At 38.8% G+C, this 27,140-nt stretch overlaps 1 protein-coding gene across 6 annotated transcripts in view; it reads right to left on the bottom strand.

Annotated features, from left to right (window-relative positions):
• Window positions 1-27,140, bottom strand: part of Ccser1 (coiled-coil serine rich protein 1) — a 1,196,027-nt gene that overhangs the window by 1,077,474 nt on the left and 91,413 nt on the right. The window contains exon 1 of one of the 6 annotated variants that reach the window (XM_031382063.1): window positions 2,933-3,049. The exons of the other annotated variants lie outside the window; for them this stretch is intronic. The gene's annotated coding sequence lies outside the window, so the exon portion shown is untranslated. Of the gene's footprint in view, window positions 1-2,932; window positions 3,050-27,140 lie in introns of those variants that run through there. 6 annotated transcript variants of the gene reach the window in all.

The following is a 27,140-nucleotide window of genomic DNA, read 5'->3' as shown; positions in this document are numbered from 1 at the left end:
CTCCTCCTCCTCCTCCTCCTCCTCCTCCTCCTCCTCCTCCTTCTGAGTGCCTTTCCTCCTGCTCTTTCTCTTCCTCTTCTTCCTCTTCCTCGTCCTCTTTCTTCTTTTCTTTTTTGTTCTTTTGGCTTTGGATTTGGGGTTTTGAGTCAAGGTCTCACCCTGTACCCCAAGCTGTCTTGGAATCCACTCTGTAATAAAGGCTACTAAGAACTAGTAGCAATCTTCCTGCCTTGTCCTCCCAAGAGTTCAAATCACAGGACAGCAGCATCATAGCCAGCTATAATTATTCTTTATTAAATGTAACTTTAAAATATAAAAAAGCAAGTTTAATAATATTTAAGGAAATTAAATAATCAGAAACAAACTGGTTATGCACAGTACAACAAAATAATTGGAAAAACTGGTTATGCACAGTACAACAAAATAATTGGAAAAACTATTTAGAAACAATTTCAGAATCCAGATATCAACAGGGAAAATGTGTTTTAAAAAAGCATACTGATGAAGTTCACCTGCATATTCTAGCCCTCCTAAAACTGAGCCACTTGGAACACTCCTGTAGGGAAAAGCACGAGGGCCCGACCTAAGGCTGAAATCATGTGGGAAAAGGAGAGTCTGAAACATGCCAGTGTCTTTCAGGGTGTCCTGATGAGCAGGAATGCAGAACTGTGTCACAGATGCTCTCGTTAGGTCCTATCTTACTATACATGATATTACCATGAAAATATTCTATATTAGCATAACCTTTTTATAAACCAGTAGGCAATGAAAGTTATTTTCTTAGTTAATACTGCGCTGGTTCTTTGGTGCCAGGAACCAGGCTTTTGGCTTGAGAAAGGTCAAAAACAATGAAAAAGAATAAAGATCAACATGACACCATATGGCATATAAAGATGTCAGGATTCACTAAAGTAAGACTGGAAAACTATTCAAACACATTCCAGTGTCTTCATAGATGGGCACAGAGAGACACATGGCAGAAAGAAGGAAGCATCCACAATGTTACACACATGTGTGGACTTCAGCAGCAGCTGTCACTTAGAAGAGATTACTGTTTTATTTTATTCAAATCTCCTCATTGTCTTTCACTCTTTAGAGTGAGACGTCTGTGGCTTTTAATGACTTTTCTGTAAAGACATTAAATTTTCTATACAAATTCACCTCTTGCATTTTTAAATGAATAATAACTATACCAGAACCAGCTATATAACCCAACATTTCCTCCTGGAGTCATACACCTTCACTAAGGACAGAAAAAGTCACTTTTATTCATGAAACACTGGTTTCCTTCTCAGTGATGTAATCAGATCTGGCCCTATTCTTGACAGCCACTCTCACAGAAACAAACCAAAACTATGTAACCGTGTTTGGATCCAGTCCCTGCCAGTCCACAGCCTACTCTGAACATTGGAGACAGTTTGCTTCATTCACTCCTTAGAAGCAATTTAACCACCCTCTTGTTAAAAGTTCTTGACTTCCTGTCACACTTAAATCTCAGTCTGAATGCATTCTCTAAATTTAATGAACCCTATCTTTCTGACCATAAAGTTGGCCCCTTGACAAGCCTTGCCACACTTTTTGTGCCATCCACGAGAAGGTATGATTTGAGGCTCATCTGCTCCTGTGCTCAACCACTCTAAACAGGGTAGTAAACATGAATAAATCAGCAACTTTATCTTGTCTAACTGCATCCACGTGCTCAGAAGCACATCTGGATGTAATCAATGTTAAAAAGAATTCATTTAAAGGATGAATGAAAACAAAATCATATTGTTATTGTTGTTGTTTCTATGATTATATTTTTATGAGTGTTTCATTCCCACAGTTTAAAAACCAATGGAGGTCATTTTCACCTGTATACTTAATACTTTCATTATTTTCCCAACATACTAATTACCAAACATCAAATGAAATTCTTAGAAAGCTCACCTTCTTTCTCCATGCCCCCACATAATCTTAAGGACTCACATTAAAAGAAATATTTTTCTGTGGCCTTCTAGGAGTCAGCTCAAAATCTATAACATTAGAACTTGCTGCTATCTTAAAAATAAGATTGAAAGAGCTCAAACAGGCATGAAGTGTGGATTTTTTAGATGCAGACTAAGGCCATTAGCATCTACACTCAGTTGAGTTACCCAGGATCATCATCATGGACAACAGCTTTGAAATTCTGTTAGATAAACATTAAACTGAAGAAAAATATACCATGCTCAAAATGTAGTTGTTTATCCAAATTTGAAAAGACATGTACATAGTTTTAAGACATTCTATATCTACCAGTAAAAACATAAAAATTCAAAATTATTTAAAAATTACTGGTTTTATCTACTCTAAGTAGGTAGTAAAATAATTGAACTACATAGTTTCAATTACTTGAGACATGATATCAACATAAACATGCCATGTTATTACAAAAGCTCTAATTATACATGTTTTAATTTCCCTTTATTTAAAAAATAATATGATGGTTTTATAATTAAATATTATTAACATAATTTGATCTTATTTTCATTTTAAGAGATATTATCACAGAATAAAAGTTCTGACTCAATTCAGAGTTTTATATTTAAGGTATGGTCTAATGTTATTATCACTTATATAACAAATGGCCCAGCCCAACTTACTCTAGGGGCAAAAGATTCACACGGCAACATAGAAATAATGAATCTATAGCTTAGAAATTCACAAGAAGTCACGTTACCTCATTAATTAAGATCCCAGGGTCTCAAATAACATTGAAATCAGTACAACTTCTTTAAGCCAATGTTTCTGTGAAGGAAAGTCCCTGAAAACCGCACTACACTGTACTTTCTGCAATGGTGACTGACTGAGCTGACTCGGTGATGTAGAGAACCTGGGATACCACAACTCACACAGATTATCTTTACTCTCAAACAGCACTTATCAACCCCCACATCCATAACTGACACACCTGAACATGTTGGTCTTAGGCCTTTAGAACCAGGTTTATGGTGGGAATTTGAAGAAGGTTGGAGATGGAGGTAAGATAAATCCTAAAATATTGTAATGCTGTTCGAGGAAACTCAGCAAACAAGTGGCATGTTTTTCAAATCCTTCTGGCCACAAAAGAGAGCTTGTTGAAAGAGATAGACAAAAGGGATATAGTTGTTAAAGAGATTAGCACCATTAAAAAGAATTCAAACACTGTGCACTGGACAATGAAAGCTTTCAGAGCATTTGAGGAGCTGCTCAGAAAACACCTATCCCAGGTTCTAGGCTATACAATTATAAACTCATCTGAAGGGCTTCCATTGAGAAAAGAGAGCTATGTGGGTTTGTTGGTCCCATACGGCTGCCAAAATGGGTATTTTCCCAAGTTCATATGCTTAATTGTTCAAAGCCAATACAAGTGGAGTTCAACGATGTCCAGTTAGTGGTAAGATCATGGTACTATCCATCTTATGCCAGGTGTAGAAAAAGAAACTTCAAAAGACACTGGGTCACAGAAGCTTTTGTTTAAGTTTTCAAAATCCAAACAGGCCAGGCAATATGCATCAGGGGTTGTTTCTCTGTAAGGCACCCCTGACATAGCAATGCATAAAGCCATGAGATCGAAGATGAAGCCTAATGGAAACTCCAAAATTTTGGAAGTGCCAGGAACATGTAATTTTATCAAGAAAGGCTGCAAACAATGGTACAGCCTGCCCATGAAGAAGCCATGTAGAATACAAATACTATAACATAGGAAGAGGGCCACACAAGCCCATTGAAGCCCATCTCATAATACACAGCAGATGTGAAGCCATGGGCTTCAATGTCTTCCCTATGGGGGCTGGTTTGATCATTCCTCGCTTCCCCCTTTCCCCCCCTTTTGAAAACTGGAATAAGTGCTCTGAGCTATTACTGAAAAATATGAAGTTTGACTGTTTTTTTTTTTCCCCATGGGCTCACAGAGACGAGATTACCTCAAATCTCAAGAGGTTTTGAACTTGGAATTTTAAACAATAAAGTCACAGCTTAGACATTGAGGATTCTAGATACTGTAATATGTACATACATTTTAAATTGGCTATGGTTCTTCTATATGATTTAATCACCTAATATGCCTCCATTGGCTCACCATTAGAATTACTTGTCTTTCTTTGACTTTTTGATTGACATAAAGACTTTTCTCCCATGAATATGTTCCCACTACTATGATGCCTGAGTGAATGGGACCAAGCAACCTGGCAACTCAACTTTTCTGACGACACACAAAGTATGTCCTTCTGAGTTAAGTTGTTCATGCCATATATTTACTATATCAGTGGAAAAGCTCATTACTACACCAGGGTTATTCAGATAAATACATTCAGATTGAAATCCAGTGGCTATGGGTTCTTTAAAAGAGCATCGTTCAGATTGGCATCTCAAACTGTGTTTCTCGAAGACCGTAGATAAGGTATACCTTGGATGTTTTCATACCTCCTATCAGGTTTTCACATTCTATGCCCTTTGATACTCCTTACCAAGAAACAACAATCACCCTCTCTAGAATAAAGGAATTTTTGTCATCCAAAGAATGAATAATTCATACTAAACAGTGTGACAACCCTTTGTATTTCATACCCACTCAAATTCAATTAACCTGATGAGCAGAGGTCTCATTGTACAATGATCATTTGGAGCAAGCTTGCAGTTCAGAAAGTTATGCACATAAACACATAACCAATCAAACTAATAACTTTGTCAAGGTTGAACTATACACCAGCATTAGCTGTATTTCTAAACAGTAGGAAATAACATTAAAATAAAACCAAGAGGCAAGTCTCTATGGACAATTTTGTTAGTAGAAAAAAAATATTTGACATTTTAATGATGAAGTCCCAACACATGTATTCTGAGAACTTAAAAACTCTTTTGCCAAGAAGTGCTTATTAACAGGTATAGCTGTTTTCTGAGAGACTCTGCCAGAGCCAGACCAATACAAATGAAGATGTACACAGCTAAACATTGGACTGAGTGTGGGGATCCCAATGGGGAAGTTAGGGAAAGGATTGAAGGGGGTTGCAATCTCATAGGAAGAACAATATTAACCAACCAGACCCCCCAAAGCTCCCAGGGACTAAACCACCAACCAAAGAGCACACATGGTGGGACCCATAGCTCCAGCTGCATATATAGCAGAGGATGGTCTTATCTGGCATCACTGGGAGGGGAGCCTGGTCCTGTGGAGGCTTGATGACCTAGGATAGGGGAACACTAGGCTGCTGAGACAGAAGTGGGTAGATCGGGGAGCACCCTCATAGAGGCAGTGGGAGGGAGAAGGGGATAGGGGGCTTGTGGATGGGAAACTGGGAAGGGGGATAACATTTGAAATGTAAATAAATAAAATAACCAATAAAAAAGAAAAACAAAACAAACAAACAAAAACAGTTTTGAAAGAAATAAAAGGCTAAAACCATTGGAATGGGTCCCAAGGCCACTGATTAAATGGCAATATTGTTTAATGACAAAGCTCTCCAAATTAATCTTGATCCTGAAAATTTCCTGTGTCAAAATCCTAGCTGGCTTTGTTTTGTAGAAATCAACAGGTTGATATTCTATTTAATATAACTGGAACCAGAGGACCCAAAGCAAACTAGAATAGAAAACAAAAATTGGAGAATACACTCTTTCCAATTTCGAAGTATATTTCAAGAGCGTAACCATCAAGACAGTGTGTCAATGGCATCAGAATGAACATGTAAGTCATGGGAACAAGGTGGTCCAGATTACACCCTCACGCTTTCCTCAGGTGATTCTCTGCAGCATGAGGATGACAAGGAATGTCAGTGAAAGAATGCATACTCTTTCCACAAGTAGTTCTGAAATAATGGGGTAATCACATGGCAAAAAAGGACGTTGGGACTAACTGTTGCAGGATACACAGAAACTAATTCAGATAGTTCATAAACTAGGTATGAGTACCAAAACTGCAAAAGACTCTGACAAAAGCATGAGAGTAAATATCAACGATACCAGGTTAAACAGAAACAAAGCTTCATAGATCCAACACCCCCAAAGGCACAAGCAACAGAAAGAAATCATTAGTGAGGCTCATCAAAGCTTAAAACCTGGGCTACAAAGGCATTCTACAGTGAGGAAAAAATGCATACATACTGTACATACATAATGAGCTTGTTTCCCACAATGTGGGAAATCGGATCCAATCAATAATGAAAAGAAAATTAACACATTTTTGTAAAATCCAAAATAAGAACCTGTCTATCCAAAGATGATATGTGAATAGTTCTAATATACTGCCAGGAATAAGGAACTGAAAATCAAAGGGAGGGTGACTGCGGTGTCAAACAACTTTCCCAACACTCAAGAGGCAGAGGCAGAAGGAATGCCACAGGGTAGAGGCAAGTCTGGGCTACGTAATGAGTCCCGGGCAGCAACTTAGATAGAGTGGAACACTGCTTCAGAAGCAAACAAAACTACACGCCATTGAGAAAGCACACTCCCTATTCACTAGGATAGCTGCAATGAAAGGATGGGAATGACAAGTGTAACCCAGGGGCGGAGACTGGGGAACTACTCATCAGTATCATTGGGTGGTACAGGCGTGTTCGAAAACACTTCAATCTGTAAAATGCCAAACATACAGTCCATCAAACAGATCAATTAGCCCCCTATTTGTATATCCATGAAAAGTAACATCCCAAATCCATACAAACAGTGTCTTATGGAGGTTCATTGCTGCATTATTGACAGGAGCCCAATTGGAAATAACAGAAATGTCTGTCAGTGAATAAGTAGAACCATAAGTATGGTCTGCTGAGATACTGCTTAGCAATGTTGGGAATAATGTATCTAAATGTGCTCCATTATGTATGAAGCGTGAACCGTACTAAGTAAAATGAGACAGCCACAGAAAACTATGAATATTAGAAATTTACATACATAAATATTCATGGTTAAAAACAATCTATAACAGAAAGTAGATTACTGGTTGCTACAGCTAGGAGCAAGTAGAGGTTACGAGTTGTAGTTGCTCAAAGGCATTATAGTTCTTTTGGGGTGATGACTGTTATAAAATTTACTGTGTGTTGCACAGTTCTATGAGTATATTAAATTCACTAAATTGTATTCATAGTTGAATTATGAATAAAGAGATATGTCGTGGTAAATCCCCAACCCAAATAAGCTTCTGCAAGGGAAACACAACTCAAATAATATGACTACAAGCTTCGCACCTATACTTGACAGACACACCACTACACTACTCTATTCCCCAGCTATGAAATCCCTTGCAACTTGCGGTTTCTCTAGGCCATGTGCTTCTGCTCCATTTTTCCTTCCACCTCCTCTTCTTCTGTCTTCCTCTCTCTCCTTCCTCTCCTTGTCTCCCTTCTCCTTTTCTCTTCCTCTCTCTTTCTAAAACTTTCAGCTCTGCCTTTCCCTTCCACTGCCTAATCACTTGTTCTATCCTTTATTTTACAAGTTAAAATGGGGAGAAGGTTCACATGAAATCACCTGAGTACATGATTCACTCCTCATCAGAGGCAACCCCTCTTGGGGAAGTGGTATTAGCATCAAAACACAAACAGCACCAGGGCTAGCCACAACAGAGGTCCTTAAGTATAACTCCATGGCAATGTTTGCATTAGGAACTCTGAGTGGAGCATGTGGAGCTTCCCCTCTCTAAAGGTGCAGCCACCACCTATCTCCCGAGGTTATCTTCCATTGTGCACGACAATAAAGTCTGATTGTCACAAAGACCAAATATCCCTCTAAAATGTCCCATAACAGCTGTATGATTAAGGGTATCAAATTCAGCTATGGTATGAGGAACTATAAATAATTATGCCATGCATTTGTCACAAAATATTGCCTTTATTTTCTATAAATACGATTAAGATATATGGTTTATGTCTCAATGGGGAAAAATAAATTTTAAAAAACTAAAGTTTTTTTTTTAAAGATTTACAGAAAAGTCAGACGATGGTAAAAGAAAACTAGTTTATCTGAATTCATTCTTTGGGCCAATAAGGAGGCTCTGAAAGCATGAATATTTAATACAAATACAGACTCTACATTAAAACTGGTCAGTATTTAGTACTCAAAGTGCCATAGCTTTCCTCTTACAGAGCACTGAGTTATTGACCAGCCATGTCATAATTCTGAGGAAGCTGGAGTACAGGACCAGCAAAACGGAACACAATTAGGAAGCAGAAGGCAAGAGTACAGCCAAAGGGCCAGGAGAAGACACTGGTGTTTATGGTGTTGGAGCAAGTCACTCTTTTGCAGTGTCGGTGATAAACTTGTTCCAAAAGTGCACTGCCACTAAGCTACAGGTTCTTTCACCTGTGGATTGTCTCCACCACAGATTACCTTTATTCTGGAAATATAACACCTTCACACTTTCGAGACATACTTCTTAAGGGCATTTATGTTTCAAGTCTTAAGAAATCAAAGCCATGCACGAGATGCAGTGGCCTGATGCTGATGATCTATGCTCTTGGCATAGTGCATTGATGACTATCTGACAGTGCTTTCTTTCCCTTTGAATATTGACATCTAGAAGAACTTTGAAACCCATAAACCTAATCACCAAAGAAATGACTGAATACATCTGTTCAACTAATTAAAGCCAATGGAACACAGAGCATCTGCCAGCATTTATTTATTTAGTGTTACATTTTGTTATCTCTGCCTTCTGTTGTTAGTTTAAAGAAGGTATAAAACACACTGGCCTGGCCTGATACTCACTAGGCCCCGGATGATGCCGTTCCCTCTGACCACCCCGCCTCCATTTCTGCAGTGCTAGGATAACACGCTTGCACCACCATGCCTAGCTCTGTCATAAGTTTTTCAAATCAAAAGCATATTGGCAGAATTAGAAAATGTATAGTAAATTATAAACTCCACTACATAGGAGAAAGCTGTTTAAGAAACTGGATCAAATGTGCTTTTTCAAGAAGACATTAATAAGAACTGAGTGATAACAAAATTTTTAAAAATTAGCATATGCATTCAAATACATGAAAATGACTATGCATGAAAATAACTGCAGAATTTATTAACCCATAAATATTCAATATATCATGTAACAAATGTGTTCTTAATGTCACAAGTTTATCTTGTACCATTTCACTATATGAGGATGGTCATATATATTCATATATATTCGTTCTTAATAGAGAAAAATATGCTTTCCAAACTCAAAGGGAAACACAGAGAAGTGGCAATGCCAACTTTAAATGACATGAGATATTTTCTCAGTTACTTTTCAAGCTGAAATCCCATTTTTACAGCAAATGTTAACTGTATGAAAATGATATCGTTAAACCAAAATATAACAGTGTTTAAAATGTCAATCACTTGAAAAGGAGGCAAAATCCATTTCTCATGGAAAAAAATTTCTTTTTTCAATATTTATTTTTATGCATAAGAGTGTTCTGTCTTCACCCACACTCAGAAGAGAGAATCAGACCCCATTACAGATGACTGTACGTTGGGGATAGCCCTGGGCTTGTATTTTGATCTAATTCTACTTTCCTAGAAAGCACTGCAGATAAGGAGTAAATCAGTATACAGGTGTCTTATGAACCTTCTCCCTACCTTAACTTTTCAAATGAAGGCTAAGGCTGATGATTAGGCATCAGGAGGGAAGGTGGAGCTAAAAAATTTTGAGGGAGAAGGGGAGAGAAGAGATGGGAGGGAGAAAGAGACTGGAGAAGAGGACGAAGGAAGAAGAGGAGGTGGAAGGAAGATGGAGCTGAAGCACGTGGCTTGGAGAAATCGCAAGTCATATGTGATCTAATAGATGGGAAGAGAGAGTAGTGGTAGATCTGCCCAATCTGGGCGAGTAGCTTGTATACCAACTAATTGAGTTGTGAATTCATTGATTGGGTAACTTGGGTTAAAAATTTACTGCAACAGCTATGACTCACCAAGTGGTTGCTGGGAAATGAACTTTGGGCCTCTGGAAGAGCAGCTAGTGCCCTTAACCCCTGAGCCATCTCTCCAGCCCTAGGGAGATTTTCTTAACTCTTTTTCATAAAAATATATTTTCCTTGTCCACTTTTCCCAGGTTGTCACAAATGATCATTTGCACAGCAACTGATACGATCTACATCTACAACTGCTTCCTCTGGACCATTCTTCACCCTTGCACTAGATCAGGATCTCAGGATTTCCCAGCCCACTGCTTGCTAAAGGAATTAAAAATGTTGGTTAACTGCCATTTGTAGACACTTCTTTATATATAACTAGAAAGTTTTAGCTCGGAAACTTTTCTATTCTATATATACCCACTGTATTTGTCTAGTCTAACCCAGAGTGATGCATAGATTTTTTTTAAATGCCTTTACTTTATTTTACTTTAGTACGCTAAAATCAGAAGTTAGATCATCTGTCTAGCTTGTTTCTGATGATTTGTGCCTGCGTGAACATGCATGTTTACAATATGTTAGACACCTATTACCTTAGCAGGAAAGCATTACAGTGCTTACAGAAGTTCCATCCATCACTTCCATCATTCCTGCTGCACTCATCTCTCCCTGTTCAGTGTAGAACACTCAGTCACAGTTTAGAAAGCCTCAGACTACCCCAGTGCTGACATAAATGACACCACACACAATGATAAGGTAACAAAGGTTAGACTTTATATTACAGTTAGGCAATTCACACAAGAGTTCGGAAGATAGCAAGAGTACGTGGACAGGATCTTTAACACCTACAGCATGGCAACATAGTAAGTGACCACCCAAAGCACTTCCTTCTCGAGGTTGGTCCCAACCATTAGATCATTCAGAGAGATGAGTTGTGAAGGCTTCAAACTAACGAGTAGGTCACTTCACCAATACATAAATAATCTGATGGCACCATTGGGAGTGATGGGAAGTTTCAAAGAACAGGTCTACTTGAAGGAGTAGATTGCTGGGTGCACAGTTGTGGGGGCTTTACCTTGCCTCAGGGCCCTCTCAGTTGCTCTCTTACTCCTTTACTCTCTGGCTATTCTCTGGCCATCATGGATGAGTAGCTGCCCCATGCCCTTCTGCCATATTTCTGCTGTGACACCCGTCTAAACGCAGCAGGGCCAGCCACCTCGTAGACTGAAAGCTGTGAAATCATGAGCAAGAATAAGTCCTTCCTTTAAGTCTTTACTTAGGTATTTTTGTCACACTGACAAAATACACAGTCACCAACCCAGACAACTCATGTTGCCACAACCTCACATTATTGTGACCCTTGTTCCTTTTCTACACTTACAGTTCTAAAAATAAAAAATAAGAAAAAGAAAAACTTATCTTTATCCATCCAAGATTCTCCCTAGGGATGTCAAACAGATATTTGAGCCACACACAATTAACATTTAGAAAATGATCAGAAATATTTTAGTTTGCATACAAAATAATGAGCTTTATTATGACACGTGCACAGACATAACAGTGTAATATATTCATATATGCAGCCCATCATCCTACTGTCCTTCATCCTCCCTATAAATAGTTCCACTTTCACATAGAAAGAAATCCAGATTTTCATGACAAAAAATGTGTGACATTTTGGAAATTAACATTTCAGTGATCAACATTCGTCCTTTCACCCACTGCCAGTTACCATGAGACTTAACTTTTGGACCCAGAAATGCCAGTTTTAAATATCATGGACACAGGGAGCTCTGCCCAGACTCCCCAGTCCAGAAAGGATGTTCAGTCATTCTGGATCACACTCCTGTGGCTTAATTTTCTGGACATTTGTCACAACCTGACGGCTGTACTGTTTGTTCTTCCAAGTGGTTCCTGGTATCTTTCCCAAGAAGAAGCAAAGATTTTGCATCTCTTGTGCACAGCTGTACCATTGCCTGGAGTGTGGCATACCAACAGGGGCGTACCAGCAGGGGCATACCAGCAGGGGCTCAAGAGAGTATTTTAGGAATAGAGAATTTTAGAATATTTGATTTTTAGTCAAGGCAAGAGCCAGAATGAAGCCATTCTTGTTGAGTTGGGCTTATTACACGTTTTTATCAAAACTTATAGGGAGCTTAGAGATTCATTTATTTTCCTTGATAAAAATAATTACATTTCAGGAAGCAGGGCACAAAAACTACAATCAAGTACTAGGACAAGGTGATGGGGAAGCAGGAATTGGGATTAAGGAACAGATAAAAAGTTGAAATTTGATTTCACCAATTTTTAATGATCTAAAATTTAAAACATTGGTTTCTCTGAAATTACTTACTTGTTTAAAAAATGGTATACACACATACATTACTTTAAACATATAATCATATTGAAAACCAACATACTAATGTATAAAATTTAAAATACAACTGGACTCATTGTTGTGCATCTTCATCCACAGGGTCTTTCATTCATTATTATAGTTTGTCCTTCTAAAGGCTCCCAGAAAGTGTGCTTTATTCAACTTCCTATGCTAAGGATGCAAATGGCTTAATGAAGCTCCTCCACTCTGCTTCACAACATGGTTCATCCTCTCCCCTGGGTACACAATGCTTCTAGAATCACATATGCTTCTTAATGCATCTACATTTTAAACTTCTGCCAATTACCACATTTCTCCACTGTAAATAAAACCTGATTTTTTTTTCTAATCTGGGGTCATTTGTCAGATGAGGATATGATATGTCTTGGTTTAAACTACTAAACATATGTAGTATCACGTTAGACGATAGAAAGTGCATGCATTCCTCATGTAGCACTCTGGTTCCATTTAACAAAACACTATTTCAAAGTATAGTACTTATTAAGTAACCTGGGTGCCAACCTTTCTCATTAGGAGAAAATGATGCTACAACTTTTATGCTTCCTCTCTAATTAGAGGCAGGATGAATACTCCTGAAAATTCTTAACATATTTACTGGCATAATGAAATGGTAGAAAACAAAGGGGGGTTTGGTAATTCACTGCTGTGATAATTATTATTTTCATCATTATAATTGCTAAGTAGTAATGATAGATAAATCAGAATCTATAAGTGCTACAAAATAGGGATAAACATTTAATTTTGTCATATGAACAAAGAGGTAAACATAGAAATACTAATGGGAAATACAACAGCAAATGAATGCTCCTAGTTATAAGACACTAATGATCATTTAGAGTAATAATCATGCACTGCTCTATTATGCCACAGTTGTATTTTCACTATTTATATGCTTTAAGGAAAATAATAATGAGTTGAGTGGTGATAATTAGTACTGAATTTCTGTCTTTAAATTCTTCATGGAATTATTAAATCCACTAATTCTCTAACACCTGAAGAACCAAATTTGGAACAATTTGTAAGTTTTAGACTCTTCATTGTAGTAGTGAGGGCCAGTGCCCCAGGCATGACTAATGCAGATTTTGCCACTGTTCACCCTTATGCTGAATGTACCTGAACTTCCGAGTGAAACAAGAAAACCCCAGGATGTACATTACGGATATACCAGTTAGTTCAGAAACAAATTTTGCACACATCAGTCACGCAACCAACTATTGGGTACTCAATAAATGTTGTACATCACTCCAAAGGCAGAATCTTGTCATTTCACAGACTAATTTCCATAGAGTCATGCAAAGGAGTCACTTTGTGGGCACTTGTCAATGAAAGCCTGTTTTATCACTGCCACCTCTGGGTCCTTTTTATTACCTTGGCGCTTCGCTTGCCTGCTATACCTGTGAGTGTGGCCCAGAGAAAGCTTTGTATCCCCCCTCCCCTCAGTGTCATGATCTGAAGTTCTTGGAAACTTTAGGAAGAGGAGTTGAGTGGGACATTAGTGCTATACCTAAAAGGGGATTGTGAGACCTTCGAGGTTTTCAGCAGTGATGGGCTATGTTGAGCTCCAATGTGTCCCCCACCCTCCACATCTGTGACCTGAATGTAATGGACCCACATGATCATGAATTGTGATCCTAAACTTTGAGTCAAAAGAAACAAAGTCGTATGTTGAATGCCATGGGTATTTTTGTCACATTATCAAAAAGCTGATACACTAATGTCACATGCAATTCTGTTATAAATGGGCTTTGTACTTCTTGTCCAGTTTGTACATTTCTTGGTAATATTATAAAAAGCAACTTATATCTAATTCAAAATCTATAAATAAGAAAGTGATTAAAGTGGTTGGTAGTATCAAACATTACTCAGAGGTTCACTATAAGATGAATACTTTGCTCTAGTCACAGAGAAATACAAGTTCATTGACACCTCTTTTTTTTAAAGATATATTTTTTTATTTTATGTTTGTAAGTACACTGTTACTGACTCAAGACACACCAAAAGAGGGAAACAAATAACATTACAGATGGTGGTAAGCCAATAGGTGGTTGCTGGAAATTGAAGCTAGGACTACTGAGTTCACAGTATCCCTCTTAACACTGCATCATCTCTCCAACCCCACAGTAACACTTCTTCAGATTAGGAGACTGATGCACTGCCTACTGCGCTAAGGAGGCACCCATTCACTAACGCTTCTTAATACCTCTATTGAGAACGCTCACCTTTACATTAGAAGATTCTTATTCAGCATCCTCTCAGTACTACACTTGTCTTGGCCACTGTTCAGCTGGGACACACAGAACACAGGGGTTTCTAAAGAAGCAACTCTCTTCTATTGAGCAGAACTGGGTGGGCACTTAGCATTTGCTCCCTGATGCTCACAGTCTGGGACCAGGCTTTTGTAAACCATTTGTCTGTCAGAATGGTTCAAGTTGGAATTTTTTTTTTTTACTGTGTTTAATAAAAAAAAGCAATCACTCCCTCCTTTCAGATAAAGCCAAAAGAAAGCACCCTAAGGACAGACTGCAGAGCAAAGGAGACTGTCAAAGCAAGTACAGTGTTGCCTTCAAAGGCTTGCTTACCTCTAACCTAACAGAGGATAAGCTACTGGGCAGTGATGGTGCACGCCTTTAATCCCAGCGCTTGGGAGGCAGAGGCAGGTGGATTTCTGAATTTGAGGCCAGCCTGGTCTACAGATTGAGTTCCAGGACAGCCAGGGCTACACAGAGAATCTCTGTCTCAAAAAACCAAAAACAAAAAAAGGAAAAAAGCCCGAGAAACAAAGGATATGTTATTTAAAAGAAAAGTCATCTGTGTCTTGCCTACTAGGAAAATCCATGCCTAATAATGAGAATCCACAGAGTAAAGCAACAATAAACATAAATGTCAAGACAGATTCATCATGAACTATGGCTTTGGTGTATAAGTTTATAAACAACATCTCTGATGTTCATATACCTGAATATCTCCTAACTATGCATTAGAGTTGACTTGCTAGCATACGGTGAAAGTAGTACATATATGTAAGTGTATAAGACACTATCAGAAGATAGTGATTAATACTGAATGTTTCACCTGTATCATGATAATGATAGTGATGGCAGAGGAAAAATTGTCTGACTAGTAACAATTATTGACACATTTGTATGTTCCTCATTGCTCCAAAATCAATATCACTCTTTAGCTCTGCAAATAGATGATATTCTATTTCTACAGCAGATGCTGGGGGGCAGTTTTCTCCCACTCATTAATAAGAAATACGAATGGCTTTAATTAGAGTGGAGTCTACCAGTGCTCTAGTATATTTATGATCCTGCCACTGACATTGATCAACATTAAAGACCATATTTAGGGCTAGCAAGATGGTTCAGCGGGTACTGGTGCTTGCTGTACAAGATGTGCTGTGCTTGCTGTGACAACCTGAGTTTGATTTCCAGAAACCACAGAAATGTGGAAGGGGAAAACTGACTCCATAGGTTGTCCTCTGGCCTCCAGAGAGGTTTACTATGGTTTACTGTGGGTGCACACACACACACACACACACACACACACACACACACACAATTGTGTGCCTGGGAGCTAAAGTGAATGTTGAGAGATGTGATGAGAGAATAGAAGTAGCCATAAGCTCAGCGACCACAAAGCAATAATTGCAACAGACAAGTCTAGTGAACTAAAACTTGAGCATCTACAATCAATTGGATAAATTTTGGGCCTTCAAAATCTTCAGTTGACTTCTTATATTAGCAAAAAGCTTGTGGAGTGAAGCAACTTTGGAGCTATGAGTTTAGTCCTATCTCTGAATGCACAGGTCAATAAATTCATGCTTTGTAAGAACAAATAGAATGCCTACATGCACTTCTTCTTTTCAATGACCTTATCCAGCAGAAGCTGCTAGAGGGTCATTGAAGAACAAGGGGCCCTCTCCCTTAGTTCTGGCAGCATGGGAATCTGACATTCTCCAGAGTTCTGACCCAAAGATACAGAGTTTCAAATAGAAAGTCAAGAAACAAGAACCTGATTAAATAATTTCTAAGTCTCTCTTCACAATTAAATGCTCACTAGTGCCAAAATTCCTGAGTGGACCAATGTGACAGAGGTCAAAAACCTACCCTGCGTCAGCAATGCTATCAATCCCACTGCAGGCTCTCATAGGCTTTGGCATGTTCAAACTCTGCCTGTGGCTCCTAATCTCTTTGTCACTAGCTTGCCCAGAGACAACAGGCCACTGCCAGATTCTCAGGCTACACTAGAACTTCTCTGGTATACACTGAGGTGCATGGAGCCTTCTATAAATGTTCTACAGCCCTTCGAAGTATATTCTTCCATACTCTTGTAACCTAAACTACCACTTGAGTTTTTATATATCTAATATACTCGTTCTCATAACCTGATAACTTTGTGCTGGACATAGATAAGGAGGCTGAGGTAAGAGAAATACAAGTTGAGTCCAGTCTGGGTTTTACAGAAGGGTTCCAGGACAGCGTAGTATACATTTAAAGATGGTCTCAAAAAGAAAAAAAGAAAACTTGTACCTTTCCTTTTTTATTTATTTTATTTTATTTTATTTTATTTTATTTTATTTTATTTTTGGTTTTTTGAGACAGAGTTTCTCTGTGTGGCCTTGGCTGTCCTGGAACTTACTCTGTAGATCAGGCTGACCTGGAACTTAGAAATCTGCCTGCCTCTGTCTTCCAAGTGTTGGGATTAAAAGCGTGTGCCACCACTGCTCAGCAACTTGTATCTTTTCTTGCTAATATATCTATAGTTTATTTGATTAACCTAAATTTGCTTATCAGTCAACTAGGTAATTTGTTAATGTGCTGATTGAACTAGTGTGTGGTTTCCATCTCTATACCAGAATAGATGGCGCACAGGTCTTCTAAATCTGGTACCAAATCAGCTACAATTCACACTTTTAGATTATTATAAGCTACAGTCAGGAATAAAAGGTAAACAATTTATTTAAAAGGAAAATTTGTCCACATAAAGTACCAAGTTCCTAAGTTGGTACTGATGTTAGCAGTGAGTTCAGCCTCCATTTCTAACTGTGGCAACCCATTTTTGCCTTAATGTGATTCCACTGAAGGTCGATGTTTTAGGAGCAGCACATGAATCAGTGTCCCAGGAATAATCAATATCTCTGGTTGCAGCCTTCAAAAACAGCTTTATTTACAGAGATGTCAGTGCACTTCATTCCTAATTAGTTACAAAGCCAGCCTTCGAAAAACTCTCCAAAGTATGTTCTACGGACGTTATCATTCTTCATCTAAACTATGAGCCCAATGAGTGAAAAGGTAATGCCAGAGGCTTTCAGTCTTTATAGATGTCTACTGTACACACAAAAACTACATCTAAAACTAAACATTCTTTCTAATACTATGAGCACCATATTACACAAACTATCTATTCCTATTGTTCTCAGTGGTGACAGAGGTGTGCTTGGTATTCGTTGCCAGGTGGGAGCTTGCTTCCAGGGCACTCTCATCCACAATAGGAAGACTCAGCGGTTAAGAGCAAAAGACAGTCACAGCACTTGGACTCTAGGCATCGTATTACCTGGAACACATTGGTACTCACATTACTTCACAATGGGCCAAGCTTGTCTGTGCCAAAAGACCCTTCAGTCCCATTTTTACAATGCAGGACAACTTCCTAATGTCCCTTCCATTTTTCCTTCATTAGAACTTCCTGTAATCTAAAGGAAACGTGTGAAAACCTTAATCAGCTAGCCAGCCAGTGGGGATGGTGATTAATAGGCCCTCTGACTACCTGATGGCAGGCATGGCGCAGTATCTCCACCTGCACACTCCTATTATAAAAGACAAACAAGTCAAGTCATACAAAGCACAGTGAATTCAAGAAAAGATTGACTCTTTCAGATAGAGTGTGTTTTTTTTTAAAAAAAACAATGTATTTTGGCAGTATTTTCTTTGTCTTATCGATACCTGGAATAACTCAGGTTCTCTCACCCTAACCGTCCATTCCTGAAGGATCTGGTACATAAACAATCACTGTAACTCTAGGGAACAGGACATAAGATTTTGATGGAGAGGACTTTTAAATATTAACTAGCAGTGCTCAGTGAGACAATAGTTGAGAAATTGCTCGGGAAAATACCCTACAGAAAGCCTGCCCCTAGGGAGGGAAGTGTTGGAGCTTGTCAGCTGCTTCTGCTCTGTGCACCAAGGTTTCTCTTATGACAGTCTAGGTTTTCAGTGAACTCACCATCATGAAGGACCTGTCACTATTTTCAATTTAAATGACCCTGTTCACAGTTTAATAAAATCATTTTAAAAAACAAAACAAAACAAAAACTTTATGTGGTATATTAGCATGCTAAAATTAACTCTAGGAAGCTCTGAGCTTCACACTTCCAAAGATACAAAGGGCTTAAGGGTTAAGGTTTTCTTGCTTACTTTACAAATTGTTGTTTTATTTTGTTTTAATTTTCCCAAGAACTCATGGAAAAAAAGTTCTCTATTGTTTGTACAGTAAAGATAAAATTGGTTTTTAAACTACACAATGAAGCAGTTCTTCTGTTCAAGTAGCAACTTAACCTCCAGTTCAACTACTTTCAAATTCATTTTACCATAATGTTTGTAGTGTAAGAGAAACACCTGTGTGAGACAGGAATGCAAAGCTGAGCACAAACACTTCCTTTCTTCATCCAATGAATGAAAACACCACATGTGAATTCCTGATGAGTAACTACTCCTAAGCCTAAAGTACAAAGGCTCTTACTCTACAGTTTGACCACACTAAGAACATTAGCATCTTCATGCAAGGACAGGAGATGTGGGCTCCCATTGACAACTAAAAGCAAGGAAAATCAAAACCGCAAGATGATTACATTATATATATATGTGTGTGTGTGTGTGTGTGTGTGTGTGTGTGTGTGTGTGTGTGTGTGTACATATATATATTATATTTTTCTTTGTACTGCTTTCTTTTGTGGTTCAATTAGGGAAAGGCTGGAAGAAGCTGAGGAGGAAGGCAACCCCATAGGAAGACCAGCAGTCTCAACTAACCCAGACCCCTGAGATCTCTCAGACACTAAGCCACCAACCAGGTAGTATACAGGAGCTGGTCTGAGGACCCTGACACATATACAGCAGAGGATTGCCTGGTCTGGCCTCAGTGAGAGACTTTGAGGCCCCAGAGAGTGGGAAGGCCTGGCAGGGGTGAGGTGGTGCTGGGGGGAGACATCCTCTTGGAGATGGGGGAGGGGCCGGGGGGTGGAGAAGAAATGGGATAAGGAACTGTGGGAGGGTAGACTGAAAGAGGGGTTACAACTGGACTGTAGAAAAATGAAAATAATAAAATAAAATAACATTCAATAAAACACTTTACAAATGTGAACAAAAATACAAATCAAAAATTCATATTAAATACACATTCACACATGCATAGCTTCTAACATATTAGGATAATTTTATGCAAATAATTAACAAAATTATTAGCAAAGAAGTCAAAATTTTTACTTCACAAATCAATGCTTTGGTGCACATGTACCCTAAGTATCCATATATTTGATAAGTCAGGAAGGTCATCTTATTTAAAAATACATGTGTCTATATGTTACTTACAAATTCTCATATTGTTCATTTAAAATATAAAATAAAAACACACAACTACCATTGTTGTCATGGGGAGGAAACTTTTCTTTGTACTAAAGACAGGAAAATTAATTACATTCACTTAAAGAAAATCAGTCTTCCCTACAGAAGGAAGGCACTTGCCTGGGTCTCGACCCTTTCTTTAACAGACCACAGGGTTTAATTTGAAATATAAAAAATAGGGGAGAAAAGGTTTTAACCTGGAACTTAGGAGTTTTCTTTCCTCATGTTTTCCCAATTAAAAATCTCAAACAGGCTTTTGCTTTCAATGAATAATACCTTATTTTACAAGTCCTTAATATATAGAGATCCCTGGGTACTCTTGCTGCTCCTCTCTTCTCAGTGCCAAAAAGCTGCCTTTCAAGTGACTAAGGACTGGCAGAAAAATGTGAAACCACCCTGACCAACAAGATCACCCTGGCCCTTTAAACCATTTGATAAGAAGCATATAAATGATTGATAGGGCTGCAAGGAAAGATTTGGCATTTTGCACTTTGGTGATTTATTATGTATTTGTTTATTTATTTATTTCTGTTTTACAAAACCACACCGAAGCCAGCCTTGCTTGATGCCAAACTGTATATTTTGACTCCAGGAATTATTATTATTTGACTCCTATAGATTTATAAATTTGTACATATCCGTTATTGTAAAATTTAAGTGCTCATTATTTAGTTCTTACAAACAAAATATTAAATGGTGAATGGATTCTACATTAGGACTAATTACATTTATTCTTTGGCTCAAGTGTTTACACTCCTGTTTCTAGAGCTAGAGGGTGTTTCCCATCAGGACAAAGAGCTGCAGGGAAAGGAAGTTTCCAAGGAGAAGAGAAAAACCAAGGGGCACATTTTAGTTCCAGGACAGTGCCCCAGATGGGAGGGATGAGACAGGGCTCTGGTTGTCTTCTCTCAAGGATCCCAGGTCTGAAACCTAAGTCCTAAGGTAAAGGGGCCACAGGAAACCAGGACAGGAGCCTAAAAGTGGCTGTTCAGCTCCAGAGTCACTCATCCTGGAACACTGGGAGCCAGGGTATTGTTAACACTGCAGGGTCAGGGCAGGTGTTGGTAGCACTGAGGACAGATGTAGCTGGTGATCATATACTTGGAAATGCAAGAATCCCCTTACCTGGTACCCTGTCTCTGAGCACCCCTAGGCTAGGTCTGGACTACAAAGGCAGCAGGCGACAAATGAAACCATAGTGCACAGCGAAGGAAGGAGATGGATAGGAAGGTGACAGGTAAAAAGGCACAGTGACATGGTAAGCAGAAGGATTCAGGATTCAGGAGCCAGGTAGCTTAAATGAGCCATGGCTGGACTAAAGCCAGACACTGCTACTCAACACTTCTTAAGATGAGCCACAGTATTTCTCATATTATCTAGCCTATCTAAAACCACAAATCTCATGAGTAAAATGAAAACAAAGACCCCCAACTAGGCAGACTTTTATCATGGCTGGGGTCATTTACATAAAAAACTATTATGATAGGCGGCAGGTAATAAGGGTTCAGAAAAGGTGATTTTGAAATGGTCTTTGGGTTGTCAATATCCTTGCTCTAGCTTTTCTTGCTCTGTAAACACAGGAAGTGTGGGAATCACAGGTTGGCTTGCATCATATTTTCTGACATTCTAACTTAAAATCTTCAAAGGATTTACTTTCAATACAAATCCTAGAAGCACATCAAGTAGAAAAGATGATAAACCCTATTGTAAATATTCAAAATCATTAAGAAAATTTCAGAACATTTTAATTGTTTCTAGAATGACTATACATTAAAGAGATATATAACATTATAGGACACATTCTTGAAAGTAGATTGTCATTTTCCCTGTTGTTAAGTACTAATTCTCCAAGAACTGAGGGCATTGCTCATGCTACTATGATATACGTGAAGAGAATAGATTAAGTATTATTTTCCAGAATATAATACACATTACAGGTAAGAGTTTTTAGTGCCTTTCTCTTTAATCATCTCCACTGCTAGCGTTGCCTCCTCAGAGGCATATGGAAGTAGCTATAACATGAATTCAGAGATGAATCAGATTTTCCAAATAATGAAATTCATGACTTAATAGATCCCTTCCACACCTCAAAACATATCTCAGGCTGAGAACCTCATTTGATTTTCTCAAAAAGTGTAATGAATAGATCCAATGTGGATCATGATATGAGCACTGCAGAGCTAGAAGGGGCCTTCTGTCACATGAGTTCTCTCAACTGGACGAGGCTAGGGTCCCGCAAGAAGCAGATGCCAGAACAGGAGGAAAGAATGATTCATGAGAGAGTTAACACTGTAAAAGGTAAACGGGGAGCAAGCAGAGCTGTGTAGGGAAGCCCTCAGCTCGTACAGCAGGGGAGACATCATAGAGAAGAGAGGGTCCCATCCTAGGCAGGACAGCAGTGCAGGCCCCAGAGTCATGGAAATCTGAAGAAGACATCCATCCACATCAAACACCAGCACAAATGGCCAGGCCCCTGGGCTCCATGTTTAGTCACAGGCTGGGAAAAGATCTGGGTAACATGGTCTGAGTACTTCAGGTTAGCTCAAAGGGAAAAGTTCTTTGAACTTGATCAATTTATCAATATGCTCTGAATTCTCAAAACCATATTTCTCTTACAAAGTTGGTCTTCAAACCTTAAAATTACTTTTCATCTTTTAACACTCCATATCCCACACAGAAGTACCAGACTCTCACTTTTCTTCAAATCCAGATAACTCAGGCATATATCATGAGGACAAAGTCAACACTGGGTGTCAGTAGATATACAGACATTCCTACCTAACAGAAAACCCCACACTTGAAGACTTGAAGTAGCTTATTCACAGTCTGGGTGAGTCTGTGTGGCTGGTGCTTCTGTTGATGACACTATTCAGATAACTAGCCATACATTATGGGACCTGAAGGTAGATTCCTTCTTAGAGTCAATTCCAGATTCAACCTATGCCTTCCTCGGTGACAAATTCATTTTAAGAAATAAAATCATTTCCTCCCTTCCTCTCCTATCCCTTCCTGTCCCCTCTCCTCCCCTCCTCTTCTTTGTTTCTGTCTTCTTTCTCTGAAGCTTTTTTATGGCAGCTACACACAGAATTCAAAGACGAGTTTGTCTTTTTCTAACTCCAAATGCAGGACTTCCATCATCTCCTCCTCCAAGTCAGCTCTCCAGCTCACCTGGCCTATGAGTTTCCCATTTCCTCTTGAACTTCAATAAAATTGCTCTCAAGTTTCTTTCTGCACCCTTTAAAAAAAAATTATCTGTTAAGACTTAGAGAAACCCTGTGCTGTGTACCTGGTACATGCAGAAGCATTACCCAAGGCCGGAATCCAAAGAGTTTCCACTGTCCTTCCTGATTTTAGAACTGAGATGGGGACGACTAACATATAACCAAACTACTTTCTAGCTCTCCATGTGAACTCCAAGTGCTGAGCCACATTATCGGTCAGTTCAGGGAACTAAGAAAGTGAAAGTGGAAACTGGCAAGTATTTCAAAGCCAAGGCCAAGAACTGGTATGTCCATACTCAGGGTGTTAAGTCAAATCAAGACACAAGTTTATCTCTCTCCTCAATTCAAGAAGAAGGGGGGGGAAATAGAGTTCAATAGTCGATGACAGGAACAGCTAAGTGTTTGTGACTAATTCTTATCTACCATTGAAGTTACAGATATTTTTACCAAAAGTGTCAATCGCACAGGGTTTAGGAAAGATAGCACTAAGGGAAAGAGACAGCACAAAGCACAGACACGGTCCTGTCAACGTCATGGCGAGCAGGTTCTCCATGAGAAGCACAGACACGGCTCTGTCAACGTCATGGCGAGCAGGTTCTCCATGAGAAGCAGATGGCAAGGGCTCACAATTAGCTGGCGGTATAGCTTCAGAGTCTCACTCTGTAAGACTGAAAACTAGTTTTGTCCCTTACTAAACGGATGATGTGAGTCTGCTTTTATAGCCTCTGTCAACCTCTGGTTTCCTAATAGCAAGACAGGGAATATAGTATCTCAGAACTGTGTGAGAATCAAACGTGACAATAGCTCTCCAGATTTAGCTTTAGTCAAGTGTAGGGACTGGAACATGGTTTCTTTTTTCCCTTATAATTTTAGGATATCATGAGAGAGTCACTGTAGACTCATAAATATGATTTATGAGATGAGTTAAAACAGAATACAGAGGACCAAGTTCAGAAGAGCCCCTCAAGTCTGACTTGTGGTTGGGAATTTACATGTATGGGGAACACAGAATGTTGCTGGTGTGTACAGGGAAAAGCCTAGAAGCCTGTGGCACCTTTGGAAAACACACCATCTATGGCTATGCTGAGAGACACTGGGAAAATTATGATCTAAGAGCTACCATGGCTTTTCTGCAGACACAGCAGTGCTGGATGTGGCAGCCATCTTCTGCATCATTATAAACACAGTAACTCAAGTACTAGCAATTACTTGCTCAAAGAGTAGCTGCAAGTGTCTCTGGCAATTCAACCATTATGAACAACTAGTAAAAAGGCAAACAATTTTTCCTGTATAAAACAGAACTCATGTCAAGAATAAAATAAAGCATATTATATCATGTGTGTGCTGTTAAAATTCTTTTCTCATAATATTTAAAACAGTAGGTACAAAGGGAAGGAAAACATGTTACAATAGGCAAGAACAGCGAATGATAACTGGGTACGGTACAGGTTTATAATCCAGAACCCGGGGCTGAAAGCAGGAGGATTATAGAGAGTTCAAGGACAACTAAGGCTACATAGTGAGTTCCTGGGTTGCCTGAGCTGCAGGGTCAGACCCTGTCTAAGAAACATGTATTTAGCATATATTACATACCACAAATAGCAAACAAGCACGTTATAAAGAAAAAACTGATCTAAAAGAATTCCTGCCACAAAGCTTAGTTTCAGGAGAGGCAGAGCTCCAGGCTCAGCCACCGTCACTGTACAATGCAGCACCCTGGGAAATGCTGCACAAAGAACTGCCTTTACGGTATGTCTTTAAAGCAACCCCACACAGCACTAAGAATAGAAAGGCACAACAGAAAGTGTACCCAAACCACAAACCACAGTGATCCCTCACAGAGGTCAACCTCGGGGATTTTTCTTTCTAGTATTCTGAGAAATATTGGCACTCTGACTGTAGAGATCAGCTTCAGCAAATGGGCTCCACACTCGACACAAAATCTCCTACCAGCCATAAGTGAATGGTGCAGCTACTCAAAAAAGAGAAGAAAATGTCCTTTCTTTCCCTTATGGAGGAAGGAGGGAGCTCCTTCCTCCTGCTTGACTTGTACTTCAAAACTCAGGCAGTACTCAACAAAATAGTAAAATTTATTTTGTTTTGTTTTTCTTTTCATGTAAACTGAAAGTCATTTTTCTGAAATTGCTGAATTAGTTATCCTATCAAAGTGAGAGCATAGGCTCAAGACAAAGTAAATTTCTAGGCTCTGTGATTCTCCATCTATATTTTCCTCTTTAAATGTTACAATCCAAGCAGGGCTTGGTGGAACACACCTTTAATCCCAGTACTCAGGAGGCAGAGATAGGTGGCTTTCTCTGAGTTCATGGCCAGCCTGGTCTACTAAGAGAGTCAAGGAAAACTAGGGCTGAGAAATCCTGTCTCAAACAAAAACAAACAAACAAACAAACAATAAATAAATAAACAACTATAGGTTACATTCCAAAGGTCCACATAAGCATCCACAAAAAAAAAAAATAATTCCATATTTTTGACATATACACTTCCTGTTTGTAGTCTGCTTAATCACTTAATTAGGTCAGGGTTGATTAAATTAATACAAATAATGAAGAATACTCATCTCCATATATGCTAAAATACAAAGAAGTACTACTTTATCTTGAACTGCTGCTTGTGAAGTTGTCTTCATTGTATTCTCTGCCTTTTACTCAAAAATTTAATTTTAGAAATGCATACTATTTGTAACAAACAGGGATTGCAAAGTCAAAGGTCACATACAGATAAACAATACAATTTTAGAAATGAAGGGGTCAGTGAAGACATGGGTTTAGAGGGGGATAGAGACAAAGGAGCAGTGAGCAGAGTCACATAAGGAAGCAGGAGGAGACCTAGGTGGGACAGAAGTTCAACATTATCCATGCTTCAATGGTGAGGGCATAAGTCTATTATGTGAGCAACAGTATAGAATGAAGCACATGACTACAAGAACACGTGAAGAACAGGACAATTAGAACCATTGATACACCACAGTAATCATATCAATATCCTGAATGCAATAAAGTGTGATAGGTAGAGAAACCGGGCAAGGATTCATGGAATCTGGACATAGTAAATGCACATGCACCTACAATTAACTCAATAAAAAAAAATGTTAAGTAAAAGTAAATATGAAAAGTATCTTTGCATAAGTGTTCCAGTGTTGAAAGCTATAACAAGAAAGATAGATACACATGAATAAGAGATATACACATAAGTGACAGGAAAAAGAACTGTTATGAAAACAATGTGGTAAGTTCTTTTGAGTACTTACTCAATAAAGCCCTTGAAAATTAAATAAGTCAAAAATAACAATATAAACTAGGCATGGCTAGCAACTAGGCATGCAGTCTATTACTCTACTCTCATTTCACACTTACCCTTAGAATCCATGTGCAAAACCAAGTTTTCATAGCACCTACATCTAGCCAAGCCCAAGCTAGTGTTTAGAACAGAATCAGTGCTGTTGAAATGACTCACCCTCTGAACCACACACATGACTCCTATGAACACCAATGAGAAAGTTTAAAAGTAGTGGCATTAATTATCAGGTGAAAGACAAGAAAGGAAATTTAATTACAGGGCATATAAGATTACAAAGGATCAAAGGCCATTTTAAATGTCAAGGCTTTTGTTCATGTCTCTCTTTTAATATGCTAATAAGGACCCAAGTAGGAACAAAAGGCCAGAGGAATATCCCATCTGTTGGTATCTTTTTGGAGCCAGAGTCTCCAGGAGCCTGTGTATTCTCACCAGGGCTGCTCACTCATTCTCCTGACCACCAAACCTCATTAAATAAAGCATTGCCTCTATGATCACATTAATTCCTTCATCAAGACAAGCCTGTGACACACAGTTTGCACAAGTTATCCAGATAGTCATCAACAGCATTCCCTACCCACTTCAGACTGTTTAGACAAGACGTTTTATAGCCACTTTATCTGTCATGGATACAGTTTATACAATTCCTGTGACCTGTGCTTTCAGCGTGACCACCCTTGGCCCTGTTCAGCATTGGCTCAATGGCAGGAAACTTGTCCCTAAAGAAAAGTCAGATTAGTGAGACCACAGAGTGGGCCAACTACTT

Source organism: Mastomys coucha, unplaced genomic scaffold, assembly GCF_008632895.1.
Source record: "Mastomys coucha isolate ucsf_1 unplaced genomic scaffold, UCSF_Mcou_1 pScaffold20, whole genome shotgun sequence".
Taxonomy (NCBI): domain Eukaryota; kingdom Metazoa; phylum Chordata; class Mammalia; order Rodentia; family Muridae; genus Mastomys; species Mastomys coucha.
The sequence above is the reverse complement of the archived record's forward strand: the minus strand, read 5'-3'. Positions and strand labels throughout refer to the sequence as shown.